The following is a 15,921-nucleotide window of genomic DNA, read 5'->3' on the forward strand; positions in this document are numbered from 1 at the left end:
AGGACTCTTGATTCAATTAGATTTAAGCATAAAGTAAAAGGAAATCCTCTCAATTAAGAGGCTTATTCGTTCTTGATTTAAGCTTAAATCTGATTGAATCAAGAGTATTTTTTCTTGTCCATGTTTTTAAGAGTCTGGACTCTACATCCAATGCGGTTTTTTTTCCAGTGACTGGTGAAGTGCTGTAAAAGTACTGATTTTTTGCCAGTCTGTTTTATTAGACACCCTGCTATGAAACGTCCCACGGAGACAGGGCCTTATTAATTTTTGCAAACCTCCATAACACGATTTCGCAATCGGCCTATTATACTTCTCGTAGGCGAGAAAGCAACGCAAAATATCGCAGAGAGCTCCTTTCAAAAGTTCATCAAGGATTGGAATATTTCCAGCTCCCGTCGATCCCCGCACGTCAGGATGACGTCAGAGGAGACGAAAGGCGAACCGGCGGAAACAAAGCAGCTGCGGATGAGACGAGCGAGCTCCCACGACTCAGGAGCTGCATCTTGGGATCGACGCGACCGGAAAACGCGACATTTGACAGGCCGGAAAATTGTTCAAAAGAGTTCAAATTACCGAACGGAGCTCAGATTCGGGAGCAGCCCCGGTGACGTCAGACTTGGCGCGCAGTCCCGACCCCCGCCGCCGCACAGTGGATCGAGTCGTTAAGAGAGCTCGGACAAAATATGGAAACTTTAAGAGCTTATAACTCCGTTTATACAAAATTAGAGGTTCTAAAAGTGGTTTCATTGGTTTTTTCGTGACATTTTCTGCTAGAAACACCCCTTGAAATTCAGGGTTATTAAGGTCAGGGATACCCGGGAAATGTCAGGAAACTTTAAACAGTGAGGGAAAACCGGTTAATGTCAGGGAAAATGCTAAAAATGTCAGGGAAAATTTGATAAATCGCCTTCATCTGCTTTCTAGAATGGAATTGAAATTTTGATCAAGAAATTTGCCTGAAAACTATTTTCAATTATGCCTTCTTAACCATCCGTCACATCTTCAATGGAGATGTTGCATGTGTGAGGAATTTGCGATTTGCCTGTTGATTCTTATGTAAAAGTTCGCGAGAACACGATGGTGCCACTGGTTTTCTATGAAATTATCTCCCAGGCTCAAAAAAAGCTCTCAAGTTGAGACCAAAATGGAGGGGATATCCCACGCTATCCTGAGAGTCCATCTGACATACGGGCGCAACTACACTATGCAATGATCGTAACTGCATTCTCCATACAATGTAGATGTTGCATGTGTGAGGAATTTGCGATTTGATTGTTGATTTTTATGTAAAAGTTCGCAAAAAAAACGATGGTGTCGCTGGTTTCCTCTGAAATTAACTCCCAAGCTCAAAAAAAGCTCTCAAGTTGAGGCCAAAATGGAGGGGATATCCCACGCTATTCTGAGAGTCCACCTTTACATCAAGACTAAATCTCCATGCGAAGATAGGGAGCAAATACATTAGCAGTGTTGCCGTGTTTTCAGTTTTGGAGTCCCCAAATAAAGTGGCAGTCCTGTCAATGTATTTGCTCCCTATCTTTGCATGGAGAGTTTGTCTTGATGTAGAGGTGGACTCTCAGGATAGCGAGGGATATGCCCTCCATTTTGGCTTAAACTTGAGACCTTTTTTGAGCCTGGGAGTTGATTTCAGAGACAACCAGTGGCACCATCGTGTTTCTCGCGAACTTTTACCTAAGAATCGACAGTCAAATCGCAAATTCCTCACACATGCAACGTTTCCATTGTCAGGGAATTTTACCAAAACGTGTCAGGAAAATCAGGAAAATATCAGGGAATTTCATTTTCTAAATTCTGTGGCAATCCTGAAAATTTAAAATGTGACAAAAATACACACTAAAATTCTCAGTTTTAGTCAAAATGTAATGTGCGACCTCTTTAATCGACTCGATCCACCGTGCGCCGCTGCCTCGCACCGACTCGCAACTCGGCTCCCGTCGCCGCCACGCCCGAAAAACCGCGCAACCGCCCGCGGGCAACATCCGCCGTTGCGCGGTTTTGCAGCTCGGCGCGTTGACAACTGCCTTTGATTGAGCGTAATTAGGCAAAGAGAGCGTAAGCATCGTCAAAGAGGCAGCCTCCTCCTTCCTGCTTCCTGCCTCGTCGGCTGCGGGTTGCTTTGTTTTCGCACGCACAGTTTTCTTTTGTCTGTCGCTCACCCCCCTCCCCCCGAGCCGGGCGCCCGGTCCCCGCCGCTGCACTTGTGGGAGGAAAAAACTAGCGCAATTTTTTTGTGCATTCGCTCGATTCGTCCCCCGCCCGCGCTCGCTGCTCCGACGACGGTCGGTAGCCGAAAGTAGGGAAATTCAATCTGGAGCTCTCCGTGCGCGGAGAAATTGGCTTTGCGCGTAAAGGAACGAGAAGTGGGCCTGTAAATTGCGCTCGAGCACTCCTGGTTTGATGTATTTATGCCGGGAGCAACCGTGTATGAATCAATGCGAATTGGATTTTACTGTTCGATATTTTGCTAGAATTGACTGGAATCTACAGAACCACTCGCTGTGTGATTTCCTCCTGTAATTTATTTTTTTAGTTGAAAACTAAACACTGGAAAAAAAACACGTTGGATCTAGAGTCCAGACTCTTAAAAACATTGAGACGTATAAATACTATTGATTCAATCGGATTTTTGCTTTAATCACAACGAAATCCGCTTAAATTAAGAGGCTTGGTTCTTGATTTAAACTAGATTCTAATTGAATCAAGAGTACTTTTTCTTGTCGATGTTTTTAAGAGTCTGGACTCTAGATCCAATGTGTTTTTTTTCCAGAGAACACTAAGAAAAAAATAGGTCACAGGAACCGTAAAGTTCTGTGTTCAATATCGGTCGTACTGCTCGGTTCATGTGACTGCTCTCCCATTTCTGGACACCATATCTTTGGTTCATGCAACCGAGTGCTCAAACCAAATTGAACAATGGAAACATCTCGGTTGCGTGAACCGAGGGTACGGTTCCTAGAACCGAGAGTTCGGTCACATGAACTGAATAGTGCAACAGATATTGAACACTGTACTTACCGTTCATATGATCAAACTTTTTCCTCAGTGAACAACGTAACATCGTGAAACTCTCTGAGAATTTGTTCGAGATTATACAAAATATTTTTACAAATTTTCAGGTCAGAATGTTGTCTCGTTTTCCGTCAAATAACTGAAACATGAGACCAAAGGAGGAAATAAGGCAACGGCTGATATAAGTAGAAAGTAAGGAATAAGAGGAAGGGAAGGACAATAAGGCTTAGGGAAAGGAGAGTAGGAAAGAGAGGAGGAAGAAGACCTGAAGAAAACCAAGAGAGGAGAAAAATGGGAGTAATAAAAAATCGCGGAAGCAAAAAAAGAAGAAAGCGGAAGATGACAAATGAAAAGGAGAAAAATAAAGGGTAGGATAAGAGGAGTACAGAAATGAGGAACACTAGAATAAAATAATTTTGGATCCAGAGTAAAGACTCTTGAAAAATTGGAAAGGAAAAGTACTCTTGATTCAATCGGACTTTTGGTTGAATCAGAAATAAATCCGCTTAAATTAAGTGGCTTGTCTCTCGATTTAAGCAAAAATCTTCCGGATCCAAGAAACTTTTTTCCAGTGAGTGACAGGTGCATACGAATGGCCTTTGTGATTTTATTTGCTTACAGCACCATGAATTTTATTCAAGTGACGTAGTTAGACTCGTTGATTTTGTCCCGTACATTTGCGAAAAAATTTCAACATCGCCTAGCAAATAATAGGTATAGCTAGCAAATTTAGCAAAAAAACAGTAAAGGATAATGATCATAAGTTGGTAACAGCCCCCACTGATCCAAAAGAGCCGCCTTTCTTGGGGTCCTAAGGATTTTCATGAGGCATGGAGCCACGAAGCCCAGAGTCCATGTCATCCTCTCTTTCACACCTCGATTCTACCACCCCTGGTCGAAATTCTCTTGTAAAAGCAAAACTCTTAACGGTATTTTGAGGAAAATCAGGGCTTGCATGAATGTTGCATGAATACATCTCAAAGTCCGAATGAAAATTCTGTTAGGACATTTTGAGATGAAGAGTTTTTTTAATACTTGACAGGTACTTATACCTTAGATAGCCGGCAATATTTTAAAAATATATTGAAAATATTTTCGTTATTGCTATGAAAATATCTTACAAAAAATGTTAATACAAATTTAAAAAAATTTTCTTATAAAAGATTTTAAAAAAATTACTAATCAATATTGCTAAAAAATGTTTGAAGATAGTGATAGTTGGAAAATATTTTTTAAAAATTATTTACGTGACAACTGCCGTGCTAAGGAAGAACGCCGTACAAACATTCAAGGGTTGTTAAATATCCTTCGATAAATAGTTTATCTTTGAGGAAAGTCATGAATATTTTTCCTTGAAATTTTCATGAACTTCAAATGACATTGCGAGCAAGATTATCCGAAAAATTGAAAGAAAAATATTTAAAAGTTTACCAGAAAAATCGTGTCTTATCAAAGGAAATATGGCAACACCTGAAGGCTCATACGGCGTCCTTCCTTAGCATGGTAGTATAGGCTTATTAATTTTAACCGGAGGCTGAAAGTCCGTTACAAAAGGTGATAGAACCGGGCTTAAGATACCCAAATCAGAAGGGAGCAGATTTCGGGCCTCAGTTTTCTAGAGTGTGCAATGCGGAAGTGAGGAAAAGATACGTGTTGGTGGGGCGCGTGTGTAGGTGTAAATATATAAACTGGAGGTAAAATTGTATATGTATAGGTTGGAGAGGCCGTAAGCGATAACGAGAGCCCGGTCCGTTGCACACAGACGCCTGCCGCCACTATTGCCGCCAATTTGGCCGATGCTAATTGAAACCGGCGATGATTTATCGCCCTCTGAGGGTCAATTAAACTCGGGGTTATTCATCGATTTCCCCAAAAGCTGCCCGGCGCTCGCTTTTTTCCGCCCTATAATTCCCGCCTCGCACCTGCCTTAGAACCAGCTCCGGCTATCCGCATGACGTAAATGCCCTATATATTCCCGTGCTAAAGAAAAACCCCGTATGGCCTTTCGAAAGCTGCCAAATTTTTTTCGATCAAATACAATTTTGTTTAGAAATGTCATGAATATTCTCCTTGAAATTTTTAGCTACTCTACATGAAATTGAATAACTCTTAAGGAAACTAGTCATGCCTGCAGTGGGTTTGTTTAAAACAGTCTTCATAACGTAAATGCCCTATATTTTCCCGTGTAAAAGAAAAACGCCGTATGGCATTTCGAAAGCTGCCAAATTTTATTCGATCAAATACAATTTAGTTCAGATATGTCATGAATATTTTCCTTGAAATTTTTAGCTACACTACATGAAATGGAATAACTCGAAGTAAACTAGTCATTTCCGCACTGGGTTTGTTTAAAATAGTCTACATGACGTAAATGCCCTATATCTTCCCGTGTTAAAGAAAAACGCCGTATGGCACTTCGAAAGCTGTCACATTTTCTCGATGAAATAAAATTTTATTTAGAAATGTCATAAATATTTTCCTTGGAATTTTCAGTTCACCACATGAAATTGAATAGCTTTGAGTAAACTGGCCTGTATCAAATAGTCCACATTACGTAAATACCCTATATGTATTTTGCTATGTTAAAGAAAAACGCCATATGGGATTTCGAAAGCTGCTACATTTTTTTCCATGAACTAAAATTTTGTTTAGAAATGTCATGAATATTTTCCTTGAAATTTTCAGCCACGCTACTTGAAATGGAATAACTCTAAGTAAACTAGTCCTGTTTACGGTTTTTGGCGCGTATACGTAGTATACCGCCTTTGCGATCGTTTCGAACCCTGCTCGATACAATAACCGAGTCCCTTAGTTCCTTACCGAAAAGTGACTACCGCGAACTTCTGAGATTTTCCAAAGCGTGTAAAAAGTTTATTTATCCGTCAATAATTATGATTTAAAGTTGTTTCTCATTCTGGGGCTCTCTAGTTTATGTGCAGTGAATACCAAGAGTCTACGTTACTTGGTTTTCTTAAAAAAAGCCTAAGAGTACGACGCGCTGATTTAAAATATGCATATATAAGCAGAATCAAGCGAACTGATTCGAGGATGGCTGAGCAGGTCGGCACTCTCGGAATGAGAATTTAACTCCTCCGTTTTGTTCAAAACGTTGCTTTGACAGATCTTCACACCTCTGTTATACTTTTCAAAAGTTGGTACCCGTGCTCTGATAGTGCTGTTCATCTGACAACAATGTCAGTGTCAGCTGATAATAATATTTTTATCGCTCGCCGTCATGGCTTTTCATTCGTGAACCACCGCTAGCGCTATCTGCTGGAGAATTTAGAATGCTAAGTTCCTCCCCACCCGTTTTAATATGCCAGTGATCATATTGTGAGGCGTCCTATCCAAAGTCAACTGAATACATATATTGTAGATTGTTGTTAAAATACCAATTAAAAAAAAAAAAAAAAAAATATGAGGTTAATAAAAAGTTTTCAGTCAGTCTTTGACATCCTGAATAATTGTCTTGGTATTTATTTACTAATTTTACAGAATTATATTTTATTTCTTATTAAAACTAAGAAATACAGTGCAATCTGTGTAAGTGCAATCTGTGATGAGCCTCGAGACTCATTAGACCATTAGCTAAACGTGGCTCATACAGGAATCCACTTACCCCTCTCTTCCCCACGCTCCTGATCACTGCGTCGGCGTCTCGACGAACAATAGCTAATGACGGTCGCCAAGCTAGGCCGGGATCCTCAGCCCCTCGCCCAGTTACTTACGCTTCATTAACCATTTCACCGTCACGCTAGGATTCGCCCAATTTTCAAAAAAAAATTGTTTCGCGAGTTTTTAGCAATTTTTTCCTTACTCTCCGTTGAAACACGAATTAAAAGAGGTCTCATTCATAAAAATCGGCCAAATAGAAGAGAAGTTACAGTATTCGAAATCCGAAGAAATCAACAAAACTTCTCCAAACAAAAAATAAAATGAAGGGGGAAAAAAAGAAATGTATAAATTACAATTTAATATGATTGACCTCAGAATGTGACAAGCAATTCAATTATAAAAAGGAGAAAAAATTGAGTGAAATTACAAAAAATTAGCCTCTTGCAAGGGGCTTCCTTGTATGAGTTTTGACCTGAAGACAAGTAAATCCCGTTACATTATTAAAACGAAATTGACTCCATAGTTTAATGCCTTAGTTTCTTGAATACGATTATTTTAAGCTCTCGAAAATTTATACCAGCAATTTTACCCATGGGGTGATTTCCTGAGAGCTGATAATATCACGAATTTCTCATAGAGCCCTTCAAAAATGGCTTGCTTTTTGGGCAGCCGATTCGGCCATCAAACCGGGGTTTAAATGGAAGCTGATAATAACACAAAGCTCTGAGAAAAATTTTGAGATGAGTATAGGAACGGTTTGTAAATTACGAGGAGAGGCGGGCATTCTGTTCAGCATATCGATACATAAGTATTTTCACACGTAGAATTTAATTTTCACGTCAGGGAGTCGACATATTTTTATTTTTTCGATTTTATACGGAAAATGTATGGTTTTTCGGGGTTGAAATTACTTACAATTGTTTCATGAAAAATGAATGCACCCAAAATGACTATAGCATTTTGACTTTCACATACGTGCACTCACTAAATCGATTGGTAAATTCAAAGAGTGGGTACATCGACCTGGTATATCAAGTTTCTGCAATTTTTCACGGCAAATCGGTAGATTTTCGGGATGTGGATTGCTTACTTTCAATTCATGAATGAATAAAGCATGGACATGGTTGAGCTTCTTTGCATGAAAAGACGTTTAAAATAAAAAAATCAAGACATATTTAATACAATTGCATTTATATCGAGTAAATCTCTTTTCAATAATATAACGGGATTTATAATACCGGTGATTTGGGTATTTTAGCCCCAAAATACCTTTAAATCGACTTTATCTTCTAGGAGTTCGACAGAATTTTTCCTTTCTTCGCTTAAATTTTTCCGTAGCACTTTTCTTCAAGAATCTGATAAGATTTTGCTTGAGGCAGATCAAAAAACTTAAATTTGTTCGAATAGCTTTCTAGATTCACAATACACGGTCTCGTCAAGGTGCGTCGTTGACCTTGCACTGTTGGATCGTGAATTCTCTTGTTGTGCTGCTTGCCTTTTTTGAAATCTCTGTAAATGAAAACTAAAGGGGTTGATATGTGCGAGTTAATGACGCGCCTTATCAACACATTGTGTTGGAGTTCACTGCTTGTTTTTTTTTTAATAGTCTACATCGTGAAAGAGACATGAAATAATGATAAAAGCAAGATGACAAAAAAAAGGCAAAAGAGCGGAGAAATTCCAAAGGAAAGGAGAATCAATAAGACTTCTTAAAAAATGTAAAAACATATAGGCAAGCCGTTGTTAGCGAAGTTAGAACAATTCCTCACACAAGGTGACAATTAAGTTGCATCGTTGTTGCAACCTAACATGAACGGCTGATGATGGAGGTGCAATTACTCCGAAACGCATACCTCAATATTAATTCTATGTACAAATGAGTAAGCAAAAGCATTTTATTCTTTTTATGACTCTATGAGAATTCTTGTCTGGGTATTAGTGAGTAGAAAATGTTCCTCAGCGCACAAAATGAATATTGACATGTTTTCAAATTTAATATTATGAATAAAATTTCTCACGAAAGTTATGAAAATTGGTCCTTGAAATTTGAAACAATGTAAATCGCAGAGAATGTATTATTATAAAAATTAAAGAAAAACAATCAAAAGCTCTCCGGAATATTCGTACTTTACTAAGAGAAAATCCGGAACGTTTACATGTGCATATATGGCGTTATCATTCAGCTCGGTAGTGTTAATCGATGATTAACATCCGATGGATTAAACTTGGCAACTGGGTTTTTTCTGAGATTTCCCTTTTGAAACGGCGGCAACGCGGGCGACTTTGCCTTCAAAAGCAGCCGCATATTCTCCAGCCGCATGAAGCACAATGGCCCTTGCATTTGTTTTTGCTCGCCCAACTTTCAAGGTAAACGCAAATGAAATTTGAAGTTTCGCGAAATTGAATCTTGCCCAGGAGCAGAGTTTTACGTGAGGAACATTCGTTTCCGTACCCTCACCACCCCCACCCCCTCCTCCTCCCCCACCCCTCCGCCTCCTCCTCACCGTGTCCACCGCGCGAGCTCAGATTCCCTATGCATAAATATAATAGGCCCTCCATATCCGCCGTGCTAAGGAGCAACGCCGTATGAGTCCTCGGACGTTGCCAAATTTTCTTCGATAAAATCCAATACTGAAAGAAAAATCTCGGTGTATTTACTAAGAAAAGGATAAAATTACCAAGAATTCAGGGTTCTATTTGATCCCAGTTTTTTCTTGGTAAAATTACCACTTATGGAATTGGTAATTTTCCGAGAAATTATTGAACTTTCTCGGTAATTTTACTGGACCTTGGTAAAAACGCCAATATTTTTTATCAACTGTGGTAGAATTACCGAGAGAAAATGGCAAAGTTACTAGGAATTGATTACCAATAAAAGTGGTATTCTTACCTGAAAAAACAGTAAAAATACCGGTTTTTAGGTAAGCTTACCAGTCTGTCTTGATTAAATTACCAATAATTGGTAAACAAATTGAGATGGTAAAGGTACCAACGGACCTTGGTAAAAACGCCGAGAATTTTTTTTCAGTGAAATTTTCGGCGAAGCTTCTGAACATTTCACTTCCAATGCTTCAGATGATTCTCTGATTTGAAAGAAAAGTTATAAACGAGCCCAAATTACGTCTCGCCTATCTTCGGCTAAGTACTCTCGTAGACTTTGCAGCACCACTCTAAATAAGACAAACGGAAACAAATACATCATGATAATAGAGCACAGGAAAGAATGCGCGTTGAAGACGGCGCAGAGATACAACTATTCGTGCTTGATGGATGTCCGTGTTGCGTCTGCAAAATTGAAGGCGCGATGGCACGAGGCGTGGACTCACAATGATGCTCTGCTGTATGCTGACAATGAGGTTTTGCTCATCAGATTTGGTAGAAAAGTTAAAAAAGGATTTCCAAATGTGTCTTTCCTTTCTGCGGCTGGGGTGACACTTGATTCTCACCCTTTTTGTTTTATTTTAACGTCTAATTCTTTTTCTTCAGGGTGCATGTGCGGATGTAAATCTAAAATCCGTATTTACCGGCCCCATACAACCCGCGCCTGCAATCCCAATTTTAACTGAGATTTCGATTTTTCTAACGTCTATAATGAATCCATCGTATCTAATTATGTTAGCTTACGAATGTCGGCGGATTACCGTTGCCATAGTGCAGGAAAAACAGTTTATTTATCAGAGCTAGGAGGGGGGGGGGAGGAGGCAGTAGCCACTTTAAAAATAACGTAGCAAAAGTTTTATAAACGAAGGAAGTTTTATTTTTACCCCTAGAATAAGCTTCTGCAGTCTGGCGGTTCAACCTTGGATCATCCTGTATACTCATACATATAATTTACCTAAGAAATGAATATTTTATGAAAGGAAGTTTGGCAACATCCGTATGTAGATACAGCGTTTCTCCTCAGCGCGGCAGATATCATAAATCACTCGATTTAAATGCAACTGTCTCTGAGCGAATTCCCGCGTGGAGGTAACCTCATAGCTCCACGTATGTGCGCTTCGATGGCGGGAACGGAGGCTGAAAAAAGTTCTTTTTCTTCCCTTTTGTTCTTTTTCTTCGCTGCTTTTAATTAGCGTCCGAGCGGAAGCCCAGCACGCTCAAAGAACCAAACAAAAGACTTTGTTCATATGCTTAATTAGCTTCAAATTTGCGCGTTCTCCATCGCTGCGTTTGCCGTGCTTTCTGTTTATTCGTCCCTCGACTTACAAAAGGACGCAACTGCACTCTGATGTGAGCCTAGGAAAGTATTGAGTTTTATGGATGACAGGGTTCATCGCAAAAAGTAGTTGCGTTGTTATGTCAGGAGAGCGACGTATTAATGGGAGTCGGGCGCCTGGATTTAATTTCATACTTAATTTTGTCGTCTTTTATTTCAGGAATAATCATCAAAAGCTTTTCGGCCACAAAGACAACATCGGGTTTTAACGCTAATTGAAATGCCCACGCAATATTAGCATTTATCGTCATATACGTCTTTTTGCTTTGCATAGCGTTGCATGAAAGCAACAAATGGTTTTCGGTTTCAGTCCTCTGTGGCAGTAACAATAAGTTGCATTAAAGCAACAAATATATACTTGGGGAGGTTTGGGATTGTCGGATCTCCATGTTAACAAAAATAAGCAAATAAGTCAGGGACTCCAATTTTTCCTTTAATCCCAATAAGAATGTGTAACACACATTTTTTTCTCCTAAATCCATAATGGATTCATGCAATAGGAGGCATAAACTTCATGCATAAACTTCTGAAGATAGAGCACCTTCAAAATAAAATGGACTAAATTTTTTGGCTCATTCCATAAACATCTTACGTGGCAATAGTTTCTCCATGCAAAACGAGTACTTTTTTGGGTGAGCCAAAATAAATTGCAATGTTTTGAATCGTGTTCATTGCGAAATTTCGGTTGAGAAACGTGAATCGGAATGCTTAAATCCGTACCTTGGCTACTGTTCCATTTGTGATTACTTGAGGGAGCAAAATTTTAGGAAATCCGAACTTAACTCTAAAGTCAACAAAAGCGTCAAACGAAAGTATCCCTCAAAGTCAAGAGGTTCAATTAGAGGCTTCATTTAGGGAACGGGAAGACAGCAACCATGGGCCAGACCCGTCTCTGCTTCCTCTAGGTGCGTCGCGAGACACTAAATGAGGTGCGTCGGAGAAGCGACTTGCTGAGGTAGACGATAGTAAAAATGTAGAAAGTCCCACAATTTGTGTAGGGGAATTTCGAAGTCAGAAAATGAAGCAAGAAAATAATTAGCTGTCGCGTAATTTAGGGGCATTAGGGATCCTGAATATTGTATGAGATGAGCTGAATAAAGCGGTGACTTGAGGTTGCCGGATGAGCGGGTAGCATCAACCCGAGTCGAAGGAGTCATTCGAAGGAAGCGCGTGATCGCCAGATCGACGGCCAAAGTGCAAAACCATGTATCTCTATTGCGATGTTTCAAAATTTTCCTGTTTTTATTTTTTCGAGAAGAAATCATCCAACTTCATAGCTTAAAATTTATGCAGAATATTCTGATAACAAAGAAGAATAATCAAGGAAGTTCTCAAGAAATTACGTCGACTCGTTCTCCAAAGAACAGTATGACGGGACGATTGAATGTGGCAGGAAGTCTGTAACGTCGCAAGCGGAGATACTTGATTTCACACTTTGGTCATCGAGATACTCAAAAATTGTATTTTCGGCGGAATACTATATTCTTTGAGGGTAAGCGTACTTCACTGCTATGCCATTCTACCAAAGGTTACTCTTTAAACCCTTATTTAACATTTGAATAGTTGCCATGGTCAGAAGAGGGCGTTTCTCCGAACACAGGGTGCTTTTTCATGATAAAAACCATAATTAAGGGCACACACTATAATTACAATATTGTCATCGAAAATGCATGCCTAGCACAGGACTGATAAAAATGTCACTACCGAGTTGGTAGAGGGGTGCACCGCACCTGCACCCGCCAAAATTTTAAAAAGGAAAATGATTTGCTCAATTTCTCCGCACTCTCTCGTGTGATCGAGATCTTAATACGGACAGTATGTCAACAAGTCAAAGAAATCAAGTTTTTTCATGTTTTCTTGAATGGCATTACTGAGTGATTTGTGGTAGAAGGACGTAGCCACCAATTTTTTTATTTATTTTATATTTTTTTTTAAATAAAAGAGGAAAATGATTTTTCGCTCAATTTCTCCGCACTTTCTTGTGTGACCGTGAACAGTGATCTTAATACGGACTGTATTTAAACGAGTCAAAAAAATCAAGTATTTTCGTGCTCTCTCGAAACTTGACTGTCGATGGTTTTGCCCCTCTTCCAAAAACCTCTTCCCCGTTTTTTTTTTTTTTTTTTTTGGGGGGGGGGGCTGTGCCATCCTCCACTTGTGGTTTCAAATTGAGCTCGCTCATACTGCAATTCTCTAAGTCTGAATCCCGTCCTCCAAGTGAATATGAGAGAACAACGAATGACTTCAAAATTTAAAATTTAGAGAAGCCCGTTCAATTGACGTCACGAAACGTCGCGTCCGACGTGGCAACGGGACGGCGGGGAGGGAGGGAGATCGAGAGGAAACATCGGGGGCAAGTGGGGCGTGGATCGTCGAGAGGCTCCGGGGAAGAGCAGGGTTATGAGACAAATTAGAAGAAATTAGTATTTAAAGGGATGAAAAGGAAAGCCTTCCGTTTAATGAGACGTAGCTCGGCTCTAATGAAATTCACCGCGATGGTCTTACCGACCGACTTAAAGGGATAGTTCTCACTTTGCTATTTTGCCGGATAACCGCGGAGCACCGACGGTGGTTGATGAATCGGTTTGCCGGGTCCTGAATGGCTCGCCCGGGCGCCCGAGCAGCCAGCCGCCTCGCCCGAGAACTAGTTACTATCCTCAATGCGTCCCTCCGACGGATTTTCCCTCACTCCACCGCCTCATTAATTAGGGCATTAAACGCTGTATCGCTGTACTCCCTGTCTTGCAAGCATTATCCCGCGCTGAAGAAAAAAATCGACCACTCCTCTGATAACGCTCTCACAGTAGTGTTATCGGGGCGGGGAATCCAGGAGGTCTGGGAAAGTTTCCCCAAAAACGATATTTTTTGTGATTATCAGGATTTTTTTAATCTTTTGTAGAGTGGCTAGCAACTGGGGAAATAGGGGAAACCAGGAAAAGTCAGGGAATGCAACTCGGCCCGGATAAATCAGGGAAAAGTCGGAGTATTGCGTCAACGGTCAGGGACTTTGTCGTGGAGCCGGGTTCTACATTTTTTTACCTTTTAGCAGGGTGACTAGCGACCGGGAAAATAGGGAGAACCGGGAAAAGTCAGGGATGCAACTCTGCCCGGAAAAATCAGGGAAAGTCAGGAAATTGCGTCAACGGTCAGGAAATTTTTTGTAACGTCGGATTTTACGTAAAAATCGCGTCCGCGATAGGGCAGCTGATCGCATATTTTTGCAATCATTTTGACCACATGAATGAAATTAGCTTACGTTATTGTATAAAAGTCGGGGAATTTCATCAGAATAAGTCAGGGAATGATTAAATGAAATTTTGCCAGCCACCCTGCTTCAGCCTCCCCTCTCTACGATAAATTTTAGACCGTGAACCCTCCTTCTTGAATAGACCACTAGACAAGGCGTGAAGTAGAAGAAAGTGTTTTCTCCTCAAAATTTGACATAGAAAATAACTTCCACAACGGGAAGTTCCGAAATCATTATTTTCTGAACGAGATTTTGACAAGTTTTTTTAACACAGATCAAATGGAAGTTCGATCATACAAATACGTCTTTTGTATTTTCGCCATTTAATCTATGAAAGTAGAAAACACTTAAATCTTGTTTAAGATTTGATTTTCAGACTTCCCGATGTGTGGCTTGTTTGACCTGTGCAATTTTGAAGAGAAAGCACCAAGTGTGGCTGCGCAACTGTCTTTTCGTCGTTCACAATGATGTGTTCGCATTCATTATGTTATCGGCGATTTATTATAGCTGAGACATTATTGCATCTTGGTGCAAAGATACAATCAAAATAATTAGTTAATTCCTTTTCACTTGATCTGCACCCCTGAACTCCTCCAACTACAAACACTCCGAAGATCAAGGATAACGAACACAACATTCAAATAGCGCGAGGAAGAGACGCGCGTCGATGAAAGAGACGCGCGTCGATGACGGCGTACAGATACAACTATTCGTGCTTGATGGATGTCCGTGATGCATCTGCAAAATTGAAGGCGCGATGTCGCTAGGCAGGCGTGAGCTCGCATCGCTTTGCTCAATGGTGCTAAAGATGTGTCACTCATCAGATTCAGGAGAAAGGTCAAAAAAAACGAGGCCCGATTACGTCTCTCCTGGCGCTGACCGTGTTGAATCTCAATTTTTTTTATTATTTTTTTTTTTAATTTTTAATTTTGATTCTTTTTTACGATGCATTTGTAGACGTTTATCCAAAACTCCTATGCATCAAGCCCTATACAAACAGTGCGGCACATGTATTTAGTAAGCCTTCAGTCGATTTGAACCGGCTTGAGCATCTTATGTTTAAGGTATTTCCTGATCAAGATATCAATGTTTTCCGTTTGAATTGATTACGGAAACTTTAGATTGCCCGCTCATAAGAAAAACAATTCCCTACGTGAGTCAATTTGCGCACCACAACGGTCGTGGCCGAGCCTCTTAGTCTAGCAGTGTTCCTTCCCAATCCATGTCGTTTGAAGTGGGAACAATGTGCGACAACTGAGCCAAAGTTCTAAGATTGAGGCTGTCATATTTACATACAAATCTTCATGAAATTGTATTCACTGAAACATTTTGTGTCTCTGCGTATACCGTGCAAAAAAACTGAAAAGACAAAACCGAGAAGCGGAAATATTTAACAACAATGCGATGTTTCGTACGTTACAACTTTATTTATCATGTATCCAGGCTTTGAACAATGTTCATATATTTACTTTTGAGTCAAAATTAAATTAATTTCCCCCCTTTCTGTTACAGGCATGCACCCGGCGGGATTCTCGTCAGATTTGAGCTTATCGCACTTCCGGGCCCCAGAGGACAATGAGTGACGACTGTCCCACGGGCCTTAACTGGAAGCTTAGCTCTCGGAAGTGTCGTCCAGAACCCTACAGGTATGTTTTACCCCTTTCCAACCTCACTGTCCTTGATAAATATCTCAAACACCGAGAGACAGGCACTGAGCCTGAAGATAGTAAGGCCAAAGTTGATTTCTGCAGGGATTCCACATTTTTCACTAGACAGTAACTCTTTCAGTCAACTCTGCTTAACTAGTGGAGACAGA

At 40.3% G+C, this 15,921-nt stretch overlaps 1 protein-coding gene across 1 annotated transcript in view; it reads left to right on the top strand.

Moving 5' to 3' along the window:
* LOC109039486 (uncharacterized) overlaps positions 1–15,751 on the top strand; it is a 613,681-nt gene extending 597,930 nt beyond the window's left edge. Inside the window, exon 7 of the mRNA XM_019054978.2 lies at positions 15,618–15,751. The gene's annotated coding sequence lies outside the window, so the exon portion shown is untranslated. The remainder of the gene's footprint in view (positions 1–15,617) is intronic.
* Positions 15,752–15,921: the final 170 nt, after the last annotated feature.

The sequence above is a fragment of the Bemisia tabaci genome, chromosome 2 (genome assembly GCF_918797505.1).
Source record: "Bemisia tabaci chromosome 2, PGI_BMITA_v3".
NCBI lineage: Eukaryota > Metazoa > Arthropoda > Insecta > Hemiptera > Aleyrodidae > Bemisia > Bemisia tabaci.